This window comes from Carassius gibelio, chromosome A5, assembly GCF_023724105.1.
Source record: "Carassius gibelio isolate Cgi1373 ecotype wild population from Czech Republic chromosome A5, carGib1.2-hapl.c, whole genome shotgun sequence".
Lineage (NCBI taxonomy): Eukaryota > Metazoa > Chordata > Actinopteri > Cypriniformes > Cyprinidae > Carassius > Carassius gibelio.
The window spans coordinates 5,636,408-5,654,613 of NC_068375.1; the positions used below are offsets into that span (position 1 = coordinate 5,636,408).

General features: G+C 36.4%; 1 protein-coding gene across 2 annotated transcripts in view; it reads left to right on the forward strand.

The window, feature by feature from the left end:
- The window catches only part of LOC127989645 (astrotactin-2-like), a 463,909-nt gene that overhangs the window by 102,329 nt on the left and 343,374 nt on the right, over positions 1–18,206 (forward strand). The window lies entirely within an intron of this gene.

Sequence of the window (18,206 nt, forward strand, 5' to 3'; positions counted from 1 at the left end):
ATTCACAACAGTTCAGTATCGTGGTGGATGCTAGCGATGTTGGGGCGGGAGCTGTCCTCCAGCAGATGGGTGCTGATGATGTGGAACACCCAGTGTGTTACTTTTCTAAAAAGTTTAATACTGCACAGTTAAAGTATTCTACTATTGAAAAGGAGGCATTAGCATTAGTTCTTGCGATTCAACATTTCGAGGTGTATTTGTCCAGCTGTTATTCGATCCTTGTGTATTGTGATCATAATCCGCTTATCTTTTTGAACTCCATGCGCAATTTTAATCAGCGTCTTATGCGCTGGAGTTTATACTTGCAGCCATACGACCTTGACATTAAACATGTCAGAGGTCGGGACAACGTGGTCGCTGACGCCCTATCCCGGATTGGATAGGCCTGTGGGTAACGTATGTTTTTGAGAAAGGTGTCTTTTAGTAGATGCACTTTCTTGTGGTGACGGTTCACTTTTGGGGGATGAAGGTGTTACATGCATGTATATTTATGTATTTGCCTGCCCTCTAGGGGGCAGGTAAAGCGTGATTTACCATTGTTCTGATTTAGCAGATCCTCTACACGTGTGGACTATTTACGTGAGCTTAAAGGAAGTCAAGTTCCCACATTTCAGGGGCGGAACTTGAGCGGCCGTCCCGAGTCGGAGCTGAGCTCTCTTCTGTGTTTATCCTTCTTATTTTTCCTGTCTAATTTCTCCCACTTGTTGTTATATTCCGTTTAATTAATAAATTCCCCTTTTGATCGAGCCGTTGTGTCATCCCTCTTTTGTGTTATAGCAGTGGCTGTAACATGCTGTTTTGCCTTTATTATGATGGAACAGAGAGTATCTCTGCGGTATGTGTGTCATGTATCATTGGTGTGCTACCCAAGAGGCTATTGGCACTGATTCGATAAGAGTTTGTTGCCAGTTAACTGACTGTCCTTTAGCATATTAACAGTGAACGGTCAAATCCTCTGAAATCATTCTCTGAAAGGTTGCATCTCTAAATTCATTCTCTTAAAAGGACCACTGCTATCCATTAAAACACACTTTGCCTGGTTTCTGTTTCTTTTAGCATCTCACGCCATGAGCGTTTTTTTTTTTTTAGATGAAATGTCAATTTAAAATAGTTCATCTTGGGGGCGGAATGTTATTCCAGACAGACTTATGATGATGAGAACAGATCTCTGTGTGGAGCTCTGGCTGCTGTCTGACTCCTTGTACAAACAAAAATCTCACTGGATTATTACAATTAATGGAAAAAATTAATGTTTGGAAATGTAAACTGACATTTACTACTGACACACTACAGCAAAATATATATATATTTTTTGCCTCTAACTTTATTATCAGTGTAATGTTATAATAGCATTCTTAATTTAACAAGATCAGTCTCTTGATTTCCAATAAAATAAGCTGTTGTGTAGTTTTTGTGCAGTATAGATGCAGATGAATCTTAGGTGAAGCACAGATAGGCACACAGAGCCCAATAAACTGAAGGTCTGGCTCAGGACCAAAGGCACAGAGATTAATGTGCTGCCTGGCATGAGCTGAGCTAATGCACTGCGTGGACACCTTTAATTATTTTATTAAAGTTCGAACCAATTACACTTTAATTGTCCTCCATTTAGTTGTTTCGGCACTGTCCCGTGTTTTAGGTCTTATGGATGTGATATTTCATCATGAATATCAAACAGCGTCTAATGAGTAGTCAGTGGCAGATATGAACATGAGAGCGCATGCTGGAAGACATTATGATGATTTATTTTACTTTGGTCATCTCGGCAGCTTTTACTGCTTCCTAAAACATTGCTTAGCTATGAAGTGGAAAACTGTATGTTCTTGACACTGTGTACGAAAATATTATAATCAAATCAAGTAGATTTTGACAATAAATAAATCAAAATCTTTACAAATAAGCATGTGATATTAGCAGTGTTGGTCATCTTGAAAAAAGTAATTAGTTACAGTTACAAATTACTTCTCCCAAAATGTAATTGAGTTAGTAACTCTATTACTCTATTAGTAACTCATAAACTATTTTTTTTTTATGTTCTATAACGCTATTATGTCCTATAACAGCTTTAATATATAAGATGTTTATATTTACTTATTGAAGAATAAAAACACTACGAGTATTTTAGAAAATGTTGTATTTATTTGAACTCAATAGATTGCAGCCTGCCATATGATATGCATAGAAATAAAAACATATAAAAAAATAAATACTGAATATAAAATTCAAGTACAAAATTAAGACCAACAAATTTAAACTTGAGTAAAAAGAAACAAAGGAAAACCTGGCCATTAGAGCAAATCTCTGTAACTGTATATTAAGCCTAAAGTTACTGCACAATAAACAGAACACTTTCCAACTCTTATGGTGCGTTCACACCAGATGCAAATAGAGCGTCTGGAGCGAGTGATTTTAATGTTAAGTCAATGCAAAGACGCGAATAGACAACCTCTGAAAATCGGCGAAACACATTTTTAAATAAACGGTACATTTGAGTTTAAAACAACTACATTCTCGCATTAAATACTTTTAAAACTACATTTCATTACACGATAACAGTAATATTTAGAAAATGATATGAATAAAAATGGTGGTTGAAAATGCTGAGTGAACTCAACTGGCAGAAGCCCCCCCATGATGCGAATTTGCGTCTGTTGTGAAGGTAATTTCACGCGCGAATGAAGCGTATGAACTCAAAATGTTCAGCTTGAGGCAGACGTGGATAAAGTATTTTTTCCTGGGCATACCTGTGCATGTTACAGAAACATTCTCGCCTTTAATTTCCGGTAACGTTACAGTTCGAGAATGCCATTATTGCTGATACCGTCTTGTGTTTAGTGGTTGTCAGAGCGTGCAGTGAGACAGCGTGAGCAGGGCACCACCCAGCCAATCATCATCGGATTTGCAATAGTGTCAGGCAGCTGATGTGTAGCCACTAGACAAAGCATGACACCTTGCGCTTTATTCACCCAAATTGTAGTAACGCGACACTTTACATTCTCAGTAAAGTTAACCGCGTTGGAACGATGAGAAAAGTAATTAATTAGATTACTCTATTACTGAAAGTTAAACTCCGTTAGTAACGCGGTTATACTTAAACACCAGTACTCCCAACACGGGCTATTAGTATGTAATTATGAAAATTGAGGAATATAATTTTAAAAACTTACTGTATTCAAGGCCATATATAATATGTATTAATTCCTATCTATATAAATGTCATGTATTACATATGTAAACGTGCATATGTTTGTGAATATAAGAAATTGATAAACAACAAATTAGGAGTTTACTGAATTAAAAACGTGTACTTAATAGTTAGTTAACAATGAGTCATTTAAGAGTGAATAGTACCTTATTACACATCTTATATATTTGAAATGTACGTAACAGTAGAAGATGCTCAGAAATATTTATCCAAACAGAAAAGGAAAATGTGAGGAAATGCAAAGCCGTTTGTTATTGCATCTGAATGGTCTACTGTGTTGCTTGTTGGTCCATTTTTAGTACTGTATTTTCCGGACTATAAGTCGCACTTCTTTTCATAGTTTGGCTGGTCCTAGTACTTATAGCCAGGTGCAACTTATTTATCAAAATTAATTTGACATGAACCAAGAGAAAACACTATCATCTACAGCCGCCAGAGGGCGCTCCTGTGGCCTGCACTGAGCAGCATAGAGCGCCCCTCGCGGTTGTAGATGGTAATGTTTTCTCTTGGTTCTTGGTTTCTAAATAAATGCGACTTATAGTCCACTGCGACTTATATGTTTTTTTTTCTTGTCATGACATATTTTTGGACTGATGCGACTTATACTTAGGTACAACTTATATTCCCAAAAATATGGTATATTGATTTGTAATCACTGCTCTGTTTCTGCCATTGTGTGTGCGATAGAGTCCCTGTTTTTAATTGTGACCTGAATTTAACTGTTTTATTGCTGCAGGCTGCTTTCAGCTTCTAATCAAATGTTTACATTGTGTCAGAGCTTGATGACAGAGCCTGCTTCTGATCCGACATACATAAATGATGTGAGAGAAACTCACAGGGTCTCTGCATCTTCTGGTCATATCTGGGTAGAAAAGGAACTAAATATTGTGTGTTAGGATCATTAGGATTGTGTGTGTTTGTGATTTTAGTGCAAACAACAACAACTGTGTTTTAAGCACTTAACCCAACACACAATCCAGTTTACACACTGGAAAAATGTAACGATCAGGAAGACATGGCAGCATTTTTTTTTTAATGATCAAACTTAGAAAATATATATTATTATTATTATTATTATTATTATTATTATTATTATTATTATTATTATTATTATATCATTATATATTTTTTTTATGATCAAACTTAGAAAATATATATAATTATTAATATTAAGTAGTTTAGGTTAAAAAAACTTTGTACAGCTAATTTTATTAAACTTAAAGTCACTATTGTATATAATAATAAATAATAATAATAATAATAATAATAATAATGATAATAATAATAATAATAATAATAATAATAATAATAATAATAATAATAATAATAAAACAAATAAAAAAAATAATTGGTGGAGTGATTCTAAAATACACAGACAAATTGTGTTTATTTATTTGTCTGTTGGTAGTTTGTTTAGTTGTTGATAGTACATTTCACAAACAATAAAAAAAACAAAAAAAAAACAACAACATAAAATACCTTTTTTTTTTCTCTCAGTATATGTTAGATATGTAACGTCCTTTACAGCCAAATATTCTGAACCAATGGTATTACAGTCAACTTAAGTAAAACCATAAAAAAAAAACGTTACTTGAAATAAAATAAATATATAAATATAAAAATAAAATACAACTATTTATTTATTAATAAATGGATTCAAATGACAAAGAGACAACTAAATTAATAAATCCTTAATTATAATTTAAATGAAAACAGAAATTATAAAAAATGAATTCAAAGTATTAACAAAGACAATATTAGAATCTCACTGACAATAAATTAACACTTCTGAATTGGCTTGCGAGATGGGAAAATGTTGCCACACAAATTGCATTCAGTGTTTTTTGGACATGTTTATGCTGTTACCAGATTTGTCAAATTTCTTTAGTTAATTGTGTGCTAAATGCACATGCTACCGCTATTCATTAGTGTTCAGTAGCCCAGTGCCATGATGTTTTATTGCAATCAGGTGACACATAGTGTTCCTTTGAATTAGTTCAATCCCTTGTTAAATCCTGACACTGATTAAGGTCAACCTGAGACTGATTTTCAGACTGAATGTACAAAACAATTGGCAGCGCAATGGACTTTTGGCATGAATATCTTTCTTTTTTAGCAGCAGAGAAATGCAATTGAAAGGAAGAGTTCTTGGAAGGAGAGGAGGATTTGTTAGCATGCAGTTGGTTATTTATTGATCTGCACTTATTGATGTGTCAATTGAATTAAATGTTCTTATTTTGCCTAAGAGCAATACTGCTCAAACGCTCAGTGAGATAACAAACCATTAATAAGTGCACATGCAAATCGAAACCCTCTTGTATTGCGTGAGATCAGAGTAAAATCTCAGTTCTACCCCAAAGCACTTCAGGGAACAACCCGAACGAGTTCACTAATGACTAATTACTCCTCAACCGTTTATTACTGAAGAGCCTTCAAAAGTTTAAAACTCATCTTTCAAATATTAGGACAAATTATATTACTGTGTCTATATTATGCGTTCAACATCTGCCAACTATTTTTCAAAGCTTAATATTTGCTTGTCTTAACTGGTTTGGGCAGGTTTTGCTGGTCTCACAGCTGGTGTTCAGATGGTTTATCTGGTCAGATACCTGGTCTAATAGAAATATGACTGAAAACTGTTCTAAAACTCCAGCCTGGTGGCCATCTAAGACCATCAAACCACCAGGCTAGTTTACACCGTTGTTTAGCAGCAAGGTTAGCAAGATAAACTATGTATGTATTCATTTATTTATTTACATTGTAAAACATTAAAGATCTTTGTAATTGTTATCACAGCTTTAATGCAATATTTGCAGATGTCTTGTTACATGAAATTATTTGTTTAGAATGTCTCTTAATGCAATAAAGTGTAACAATGAATACATAAGTATTAGAATTATAACTATTATTAATGCAGTTCATTGCAAGGCATAACTGATGCATGATACAGTATATAAAGGCTTTAGTTATGTTTCCTCCAATTAGGCACTTTGTTAACAAGCAGACATTAGAGAGTACTGCTGATAAAGATGCTGGTCAGTGGTCCGTGTTCAGCAGATGAACTCGGAGAGGAAGCGCTTTGATCGCTGATCTGACAGACGGACAGACAGCAGGAGTGACGCATCCACAGCGACACACAGGGACAGATGCCTCCCTTTGTTTGTTCTTTTCCTTTATCCATTTCTAAAGCTGTTTCCTCTGTGTAGAGATGATTTTACATCTCAAGACAAGGCCAAAATTGTGCATCATGACAGTTTTATTTATAATGTAGTTTTTTTTTACAACCAGTAGTAAAAGTCTCAGAAAAAAGCCACTGAGGTGGGACTCCTTCTCCTATATATATACTAATATGTACACTATATGTATTCATATTTACCTTTTAAAGGGGTCATCCAATGCTGGTTTTATTTTTTATTTTATCTTTTGGTGATTGATTCTGAACTGATTCTGTGCTAGTGTTATGATCTCTGTCCACTGGAACACTATCGCTTTAAATTTAAAACGGCTTATTTAAAACAATTACTTATCAAACACATGGAATTAGAAATAAAGGCCTGCCTCTAATAAAAGCCTGCTTCAAATAAAAGCCTGTTACCTTCGGCAGTTCAGGCAATAATTTATTTGAGGATTTACGGTGTATATATATATATATATATATATATATATATATATATATATATATATATATATATATATATCTCATAATACACCTAACATAATACATTAATAAATCACAATACAAAATATTAATAAAACTAATAAGAGGGCAGAAAATATATTTGAACTAACACTTGGCAGTAGAAAGTAAGACAGCTAACTTTTTGGAACAGTGTCATTGTCAGGTCAAAATCAGTAGAGTGCAGACTTTCAACCCACAGAAGAAAATGTTATTTAGTTGAAGTATAACATTGGCTGTATCAGTCCCCTGCTGTATGAGCATGTCAGTGGGACGTACAGGTGCCTAATTATACTTTATTAGTGTGTGCTGGGCCCGAGAAAGCTCTTGATGGAAACAGACCTCTTAACACACCAGCCCAGCATATGTAGAGACGACAGCAGGTGCAATGCTCAGGTCCCACAGCCCAACATTACATTCTGGAGCCTGCGGCAAGACCGAATGCACATGGCTGGGCTTCAGTTTACCTGGATCTCAGGAGGGATGGAGAAACGCTGGAGGAGCTCAGATTCCAGCAAAACTGCTACTGCACAAGTGTTAAGCAATAGTCTGTGTGTGGATATGCACGAGCATGTGTTTCACGGAAGGGACTGCAAGGAGCAGAAGACCATCCAAGTTAAGTTGCAAATGAGGTTAATTGTTATGCGGGACAATTATTGGACCGTACTATACATCTATTGTTTGTGCAGTCATTTGCAAGTATTATGATTCTCCATCCGAATGCTAAAATAGCTTCATTTTTTCTCACTTATATTGGTAGCTAATTAGGAAGTATATAAAATGGTTTTGTAAATAAATGTCACAGTGCACTTTTGTAACTGAACCAATAAGAGCTGGCTGTTTGGATCGTCTCAAGCGTAGTTTGGCTGGTTTCGCTCAAGGTGTTTCTGCGAAACGAGTCTCTTGTGCTTTCCTTGCGTTTTTAATTGGTTTACTTCAATAGATTTTTTTTCCCCACTCCTTTATAAAACCCTGTGTGAATAGTAAAATTACTATACTGTATATGTGCAATATCTTAGGGGTGAGTTAATATTTAACTAGATTTACAACCAATCATTACAGTATGAAATATTAATTTTTATCTTAATGACATCGGCTTTGTACTAGTTCATACGAGACTGTGTACTATTTTATTCCGTAATAGATTTTTGTTTTTGTTTTCACATTTGATGGTTCATATTAAATGGTTAATTTAGCCAAAATATGTATGATTTCTTAAAAAAAATGTACATAAAAGAGTCATAATCGTCCATAAAAGCATCTTTGTTTGACAGATTTATATGAAAATTTTACTTCATTCATTCATTCATTCATTCATCCATTCGTTCAGTTATTCGTTCAGTACATTTTATTATTTTACTACATCTGATTAAATATGCAAACATAAATGAGATTGTAGGCTATGGTAGGAAAGATAACTTAAAACCCCATCTTATAACTCCAGGATTCAGCCAACTGGTACAATATATGCAAAATTCAGTATTATCCAAAAAAAATCCAACATTCTGATCACAAACAAATTCAGAAATACATGTTTGATTGTCCTGCCACTGCACATCTTTAATATCCCCAATTGATTTCATGAAAGAAAGAAAGAAAGCAAGAAATGCCACTAATACTAAGAATATTGATGCATGATTATACTGGGTGTTTACTGCAAATGAACACTTATTTGCTACACATATCACCAACAATTTTTCAGAAAAGCTGCAGCAAACATAATGACTTTGGATTGCAAATACCAGAGAGGGAAAAGGTCTTTGGAAGGCCTAGAATTTAATATATTATGATACATTTTACACATTTTGGAGCCAGTCATTGTATGTAGAATAGCAGCAAGACATTTACAAATGTTTTGAAATGTCCAGTTTTGTATGAGGGTGAGCAAATGATGACAGGATTTAGATTTTTGACTGAGCTATCTTTTAAAGTTATTTTATAGTTCATACGTTGGACAGTAATAATCACAGCAGTGTTTGGTAGGTACAGTTTCTGTCAGAAATGAATTGAGCACCAGTAGCGGCTTTAGTAATTCTTCAGAGGGCTTTGATTGATTGTCAACCTTCTCCTGCTTTTGAATTTCTCATTTCCTATTCAGAGGCTTTATTCATTTCACAAGGCTTGACAGTTTCCGAAATGAGACCTTCGTAGCTCTACACATCAACAGAATATAATGGAGTTTGTTCCTTCTCTCCATTTCTTTGCTGGCGATATTTCAGCACTGTTGTGCTGTACTATAAACAACACATAAAAATACGAGTCAATTATAATATCACTGTATCACTATCTCTGAATAACAGTCACTCTAATGCATCATCTTCTACGCTCCTAGATTTCTGCCCATGCTATCTTAATGAAATATTAATTAAATCACTGACTTGCTTTGCTATGTTCTTAAGTCTCTCTTTGTGGATTAATGGGCATGAAACTGCAAACCGTTTGCTGCAGATGAGCTCTGCATAACGCGTCATTTTCTCTAGGAGACAAACAAACGTAATACGCAGCCTAAAGTTAGAATACATTTGCATATTTTGGCAGATTGAATTTTCCGCACTTTAATTTACCTGTCATAGATCTGCTCAACAACAAAACGTACGGCAATGCTTCACGAACAACACTGAGATGTGGTGTAACCAACAACATAAAACAATGTTACGGGCTCTTGATGAACATATGAACATTTGCTGTTAATTTATTCACTCTCAGATCATCCAAGATATACAGGACTTTTTTTTCTTCAGTAGAACAGTAAAGGGAATTTTAGTGGTCCTTGTCGGTTCATAAAATGCAAATCAATGGCTACCATCACAGAGAGTCAAACGAGCATAAACAAGCAACACAGAATTCACACCCATGACTCCTGATGATATATTAAGGTGTTATGAAGTGAAACAGTCAGTCTGTGTAAGAAACTGGACATTATTTAACATCGTTACCAGTAATCCAGAGCCTCAGGCAAAGGGGGACATCTGATTCTTTTGAAAGTGAAGTGACATTCAGCCAAGTATGGTGACCCATACTCAGAATTTGTGCTCTGCCTTTAACCCATCCGAAATGCGCACACACACAGAGCAATGAACACACACACACACACACACACACACACACACTGTGAGCACAAACCCGGAGCAGTGGGCAGCCATTTATGCTGCGGCGCCCGGGGAGCAGTTGGGGGTTCAATGCCTTGCTCAAGGACACCTAAGTCGTGGTATTGAAGGTGGAGAGAGAACTGTACATGCACTCCCCCCACCCACAATTCCTGCCGGCCCGAGACTAGAACTCACAACCCTTCGATTGGGAGTTCAACCCTCTAACCATTAGGCCATGACTTCCCTTGTGAACTGGACAGTTTGTTTCAATGAACTCATTCAAGTAAACAGTTCACTAGTTAATTTACATAATCACACAAATACGTAATGTATACGCTATTATATTATTAAAGCACCCAATAATGACGCGGGATGTGGATGTTTAACATATATAAAGTGAATAAACGTCTTCATCAGCTCACATTTTTACATAAATGATGAGAAACCATAAATAATAATAATAATTTGGCCCCTTCATTCCAGTTCTCGGTTCACACTTGTGCTTATCAGCGGCTAAGCGACCTCCGGTCCGAGTCGAACTGTTTCTTCAGTTCAGTGTTGAAGGAATTAAAGTTCATTCATCATAGAATCAGATATGTCACTATTTTGGATCATTTCAGGTCTGAGTGACTGTCAGGCTTACGCAGTTGAGTTTTGATTAAGTAAATTGTAGATCTGTGCTGCTTTCAGTCCGATATGGTGAACTGGTTCAAATAATTCACTAAAAAGAACCGGTTCAAAATAATGATTTGTTGGCATCACTCTGGAGCGTTTGTCTGAGGCTTTGGATTACTGAAGTTGCAAATAATGTTCAGTTTCTTGCACAGACAGATTGTTTTGCTTCATTAGACCTCAACATATCCTCAGGAGCCACGAGTGTTCATTTTCTGTTGTCTGTATATCTGACTCTCAAAGTCCAAAAAGAAACTTTTTATTTCAGTTCTGTTGTTTTTTGTTTTAATTTATTCCTCAAAATTGCTTGGTAGAAACTCACAATTCTGAGAAATACTGTAGTTGTGAGAAAAAAGACAGAATTGTGAGATAATTTGTTTTATTTATTTATTTATTTTTCAGTGGGAGAATCAGGCTTCCATGCAGCCAAGTTCAGTAGATACAAAAATATCAGCAATTTGCATAAAAAAAAATATATATATATATATATATATATATATATATATATGAAGCCTTATTTTTTAACCATTCCATTTCTTTCTTTTGTAACATTAATTATTTTAAGATTAAGATTTATGGCACTTAATGCAACATTGTAATTAATACAATCTGTATATTAATACAATTCTGAATTTAATAATACAATCAATCATTTTTTTTTTCTCTCTTCACTTCACTTAACCATAAAACAGACTTGCCGTCTCATCTTTTCACCATCTATGCTCATCAGACTTTGCGCGTGGTAAATTACACTTTTCTGAATAATGTCAATCACAGTTTTTATTTTTTTGCTTTCCTTTTTGATCGTGCATAACTTCATGGATAATTCATGAGCAAACTGAATAGGTGTTTTTATTGTGTCACAAAAATGAAATGAAATTAAAAATAAAAAACGAATAAAGCTTCAGAATCCAAAGCAGCCAGTGCAATTTGCTTTCCTGAAAATTAACCTTGCTGGCTTTTAAATGCACATGACAGTGATTTAGAAGAAACAAAGATCTTTGTTTTTACTTGTCATACTTTGGTGACACTGCAGTCAGATTTTTTCTTGGCTGAGTCTCATGTATTTACGATTGCCAAAGCCTCCGGCTCCACTTCTCCACTTACCTTTCCACCGTCTGCATGGTTACCATGGCAATGGTTACCGATGGAGAACAGGAGTCCAGAGACCTGGAGAGCTCCAGAGCGTGGCTGCAGGGAAAGCAGGATTGTTGGATGATGGAAGGTTAGTTAGGAATATTGCTGCACTTTTTACTTTGAAGGCTTTTCAGAAGCACTGATGGTCTGAAAGTGACTGGACAAACAGCTCCTGAAGCCAGCGTTCATTTTGTTTAAATTTGTTCATTAAGTTAAAGACTTTGTTAAACAGATTAAACATAAGCACTCTTTACTACTGTTGTTTCTTCAGATGAACATACAATCAGTATGTTGTCGAACAACAGTACAATCCACTGAACACACTATACTTCAGTCTCTCACAGCCTCGATTTCATTCCTGTCAAAAATTAAATATGCAATATTAACAGCTCTGAATCAGTCTTATTTCATACCAAAATCTGAATGAGTGAATGAGTGAATATGTTTTGCACATTTTGGAGATTAAAAGGTCTGGTGACAATTAACTTTTTTTTTTTTTTTTTTTTTTTTGGAAAAGAGCTTTAAAGGTCCCGTTTTTTCTGCTTTTTTGAAGCTTTGATTGTGTTCACAGTGTGCAATAAAACGTGTTCATGTTTCGCGTGTAAAAAACCACAGTATTTTTCACACAATTCACCTATCTGTATACCGCTGTTTTCACTGTCATAAAAACGGGCTGATGTCTTCCTTGTTCTATAAAGTCCCTCCTTCAGAAATACGTAACGGGTTCTGATTGGGCCAGCGGTTCCTGTGTTGTTATTCATCAGCAGCTTAGAGCAGGCTGACCTCCTGGTAATGCCATTGGACTAGTTTTGAGAAGCAAGTGGGCAGGAGCATGTGCAGGAGATGTATTTATAATCACAGGAGCGTTTTTACTGACAAGATGTGCATGAAAATCGCATTTGTTTTTTTGCACAGCCCTACCATCTAGTTAACAAAGCTAAACAGCATTGCCCTTTGTGTAATAAGTTACAGAAACTGTTAAACGCACCAACTTAAATAATAAAATACACTTACCAGTTGTGGTCCATAAACAACGCCTTCTCCAGACAAACTGAACAAAAGGGAACTGCTCCATCTTTCAGGAATAATATTTGTGCGAATCCGGCATTAAACTGATTGAGATTGAGAAAGCTGTCCTCAGCAAAATGAGCTGCACATAGTTTTACATGTGGATTATAATTTTTGGGAACCGAGTTAAACATAAATTGTAATCATTAATCTCCAAGTACAGCGTCCCTGGGAAGCCCAAACAAAGATGATTGGACTCCGAGATGAAAATAACAGCGTTTCAACGACATGGCAACAAACACAAACGCAACTCTTCCTCTTCTCTGTGAGAGCGCAACAAGACCACGTCCCCTGTTTGTGAATTCATGTGGGCGGAGGTTATTCAAAAAACTGTTTTAGTGATGTCATTACTGCAGGAACTAGAGGGCTGTAGTCCAAACGGGTCGTTCGTTGTAGGCGAATTCTGTTAAATAAAATATCTTGCTTGGCATTGAACTTTGAGCTTTAGAATTTAACAGATATTATTTATACTCGAACAACAACATTACACACTAACTAAAGTTTAAAACATGGAATCACGAAGAACGGGACCTTTAAATATTTTTATATATATTCACTTTTGTATGAGGGGGAGTAAATGATTAAATACTTTATTAGTGTGCCAGTTTTTGTAGTCTATAGTAATAATCACTGCAGTGTTCAGCAGATAAAAAATAATAATTGTAATATATATAAAAAAAATTGCAATTTACATTAAGGACATGAAGCCTAATTTTGAAAATAATACAACAACAAACATTAAATACTGTGCTGATTGTTGAGATTGGAGAAAATTATAGTATTTACAAACCATGTCTGTGTTAAGTTTATAGTTCTTGTAAACTTCTGACCTTGGGGCCAAAAATGGCCAAGCTAAAAATGAAGTGCATAGGATAGGATATAGGCTTGTTACTACATTAATGATATTACTTTTTGCTCTGCTACGTGAGGCTGCATTAAAGCATCAATCGCACCTCCTCTTGTTGTCTGGTTTCTGTAATTTATTTTCATAGGCAGCACACAGACAATCCTGCCCCAGTGCTCCGCCACAGATTAAAATGTGACAAAACTGAACGGCAACCACATTGATCACGCGGACAGGAATGTCAGCTGGGGAGTCGGACACACAATCGCGTGTTCCAGTGGGAGATTGATGCACATGGCTTTTGTGTGGCACACTAAAGAATACACTTGGCTGCTCTGGTTTTGTGTTTTTTCCCCAGGTATCCCTTGCTGGTTAAGCATTTGTCTTTTGCTCGGTTTAAGATTTGAAAGAGAATGTCAAGAGGGCAGTTGTCGTTCTGAACAAAAATGAAGCACATTGATTCTGAAATATTTACCTCAGTAGAACAGATGTGGTGGCTTATGCAGGATTATTAAATATTTTTTTTGGTTTATTTGCCTGATGCATACTGCTCCCAAAACCGCTAATGACTTGACAAAATAACACAAATGACTGCAATGCAATTTCTGGGAATTGGGTATGTATACATACATAAATAATTAATCTTACTCACTTTTAGTCTACTTGGGGACTGCATTTAAAAGGTCTTGAAATAAAGAGCTAGCCAATGGATTTGTCCAAGTATGCCAGGCTTGTGGCTTCAGATCTTCAGAGATTTGTGTTGAGACATTAAGTAGCAAGTAAACTAGACATCCATTTGGCAGTTCTTTGCTAGAATAAGGTGTAATGTGGACCAGACTTCATGCCGCAAGTCAAACGTCTTACTTTGTGAGACAATGCAAAATGTGGCATTTTCCAAAAAAACAAGTAAAATGTAACTGTTGCGTTGCACATAATTGAGACATGCCAAGTACATATTTTTAGAACAGTGTTCCTAGCCTTCCATCCTGTTAAAGAAATTGAGCATTATATCTGCTCATTAACATAGTTGCACCTCCTCGCTCTCCGAGGATTCTGACGAGCTCTGCAGATATTCATAGCATCCCGCTAATGAGTTTTCTGGAGATTGTCTCACATCTTAATTACTTTGCTTTACCTGCTAGACAAGTTCCTTAATCCCCTTTACATAACTCCGACTCCAGAAGAGTAGCCAAAATAAGTTTCATATCCAATTAACCCTAATGCTCCCCTCAGTGGTTTTGAACTCCCATTCTTGCTTTGCATCCAAGACCCTAGAAAGCCTATTCTGAATTGTTCCATGTTGCCATATCGATCCATTCAAATTGAGCTTGACTTAAAAGCCTAGAGATGCTGTGGAAATTATACGGGATACTTTTGTTACCCCCTAAAACTCTAATAATGGCAGATGCGAGCAATGTGCATTAATGACTGCGGTGTCAACCGACAACATCTGTGCACTCTTAGCTGCCGGGACTCTCTAGACACCAGAGCCAGTAGCCCTGCTTCATCAGAGTGTCTTTTGACCAGAGAGGGTGGGTTTTCCAGTCTCCCATAATGTTCATTGTAGGATTGGAAGAGGGGCTGATGTTAAAGAAAGAAGGGTATATTGGCTCTCAAGGTTGGAAATGTAAATCGAATAGAATAATGACTGACTGAGAGCTATGACGCGAGTGCAGTACATTATTTTGAGCTACCATGGCATAGATAAATCTAGTGACTCTTCCACTTCCTACTGAGTACTAACAACAAATATACAGACCTGAGACTCTGTGAGCAACCCAAGCTTATTGGAAAAATGTGCCTACGGCATCATTTCTGCAAAATTATATTATGTTGCACATTTTGTGTCATTTTCCAAGTGAAATGTTCAGTGAGTGGCGCAAAAATCACTTTCAATTTTACATGAAACAAATGAGCGTGTATGTAGAAATGTTTTATTACTCTGTTTTTTGTACATATCCTGGAAACAAAATGTCTGGTTAGTGTCGTGTTTGAAGATAAAGCACTACCTAACCTAACCAGTAGTGCTAACAAAATAAAAAAGAGATAACCACATTTGCTGGAGCAGCCATGCCATTTTAGCTTGCTTCATCGAGTCTTTGAACAATTTTATGATGACTCATGTTTTACAGCCCTCGTACATGAGTGCTTCACATCAAAAGTGCAATGCTGAACCAGGTACGCTACCAAGCAAGTTTACTATGTCAGAAAAGCTAAACATATGGAGCTGGTTATGTGATGCAAATGCCAAAATGTAGTACTTTACAAATCATGCACTATGGTATCAATAATCTGCTCCTGTAATCATAATTTGTGTGAAAATGATAAAACATATTAGTGTTTTACTGCCACTAGTGTTTGTTTCAGCTGAAACTGAAGTGATCTGTATGCATTGGTCTGTTGTTTAACTGTAACTTGGATTGTTTATTTTTTGAGACTCTTGTCCAAGTCCTTGTTGAGCCCTCACTAGGGTATACTTACACATTCTCACTGAAGAAGGAACTGCAAACATGAACTTTGGTTTATTGATATCTAGCTTTACACTTTCCTCTTTATGGCTTGAAATCCTGTAAGACTGACTAAGCATTTGTGACAGAACATGTTTTTTTTTTTTTTTTTTTTTTTTTTCATGGGACGTCCAACACCAGTTGTAGATGCCTGAGCTTGGCAGAGTCTTTTGAGATGAGGACTTTGGCGATGTTTGTAGCCTTCAGACGAGAGCCCAGCACACTGACTTCATAGGAAATGCTGAGAGAATTTTCTCCTAGGGTGTCATGTTTCTCAACAGTGAATGTTTAGCCAGAAGCACTGGCAGACATTTAAAGTCAAGAAGGAAGCATTTTCCCCCAGCCATTTGGACTGATATTGTTACTAGGAGAGAAACATGCTGTTGAAATGTAGTTAAATCTGTCAGGATGGCAGAAGATAGTTATTTCAGTCATGGCTTGTGATTGACCAAATGATGATCACACAGTAATTTTACTGTTAAAATTCTCCAGGCCAGTCTCAACATTGGCTTTTTGCCATGGGCCGCATGACGAAACCAATTGGGTGGTGGATTGACCTCTCGCGTTATTGCCACTCATAACGGCCCTGGCGTAGTAATTACAGTCCATCTCAAAATGTCAGCGAGAAGGGCAGAGCTCAGCAAGGCTTTAATCCTGCAACTGTTAACTATTCCTCTCTCTTACAAGCACTTATTTAAAGAAATGTGTCACAAGGTGTGAGTGAGCGGATTGCTACTTCGCCCACCACTGTAATGAGCATGCAGTGATGCATGATTATCAGGCAATTATATTTGGTTACCATGCAAACAGGGTGCATCATGGGACATCATTAAAGGCAGAAAAAAAGAAAAAAAAATCACAGAAAGAGAGCTCTGTTTTCCAAATGGCAGCCATTACCGTAACACCGGCCCGTTTGTTTCCGATTTCCATGAATATTAAAAGGCTCTCTGTTCTCATGCCTGGAGTGTCATCTGGCATGACAAATTGAGATTCAGTTGCATTTCCAGTCAAAAATAAATGATGATTACCATCAGATGAATTTCCTAGAATGTGAGTAAGAATTGATTTAATTGTTCAGATTTATCCGAGCTCCCTTCACAAACTGAGAGGGCGTTTTAGATTGGACATCTCTATGATTAGAGAGACAAAATGATCGATGACCGGTGATCAGCCACATTCCAACCAGAATTCAGTGGAGCTTCCATCTTTTAATGTTTGAGCGCTTTCATGCCTGAATTCAGCCTTTACAACAGTTTGGTATGTTTTAGTCTAGCATGGTTTGTTTGTTTATTGTTTATCTATTTTATTGAAAATTTGTTTTTAATTGTAGTTGGTGCAAATTGTAAAATTGTACACATTAAGAAATAAAAAGTGTTTTGTGAAGAGTCATTTGAATGGTGTGCACTCACATGAGATGTGGTCTGTATTCGTGTAATTTGCATCAATGATCACACTGATCCACATTGAAAGCAGTGCAGTATCAAACACCATTATGGTATCGGTATTTAAAATGCACAAAGAAGATTGATGCCAGTGTATCTACAGGACTACTAAATCCCCAATTAATTTGTGGTATATCCAGAAATGGAGGACCCTTTGACTATTTGTCATCCTATATCTGGAAATATCTATGCAAAGCAGAGCATCTCCATATATCCCAATGATGATGGTTCCTTTTTATTTCAAATGTGTTTTTTTACCATAAACTTGCCTGCATTAAGGCTAAGGGAATTACATCACTTAATTCACTATTAACTTGATTCTGCAAGTAGTGAGCTTGAGCCTTTAATGCTCACTTAGTTTTCCCTCCCAATGTGTCCAATGTGTGTAATGAGGTCACGTCTGTCGGACTGATGTCCGTGTCTCTGGGGTGTTGTGCGCTCCGGACGACTCTCACTAACTCTTCACTAATACCCGGCCGTAAGTCCAAGGGACAGCCAAATTGCTGGACAAATCTGCACTTTGTGTAACGTCAGAGAAGCGACAGACAGAAAGAGAGAGTGAGGGG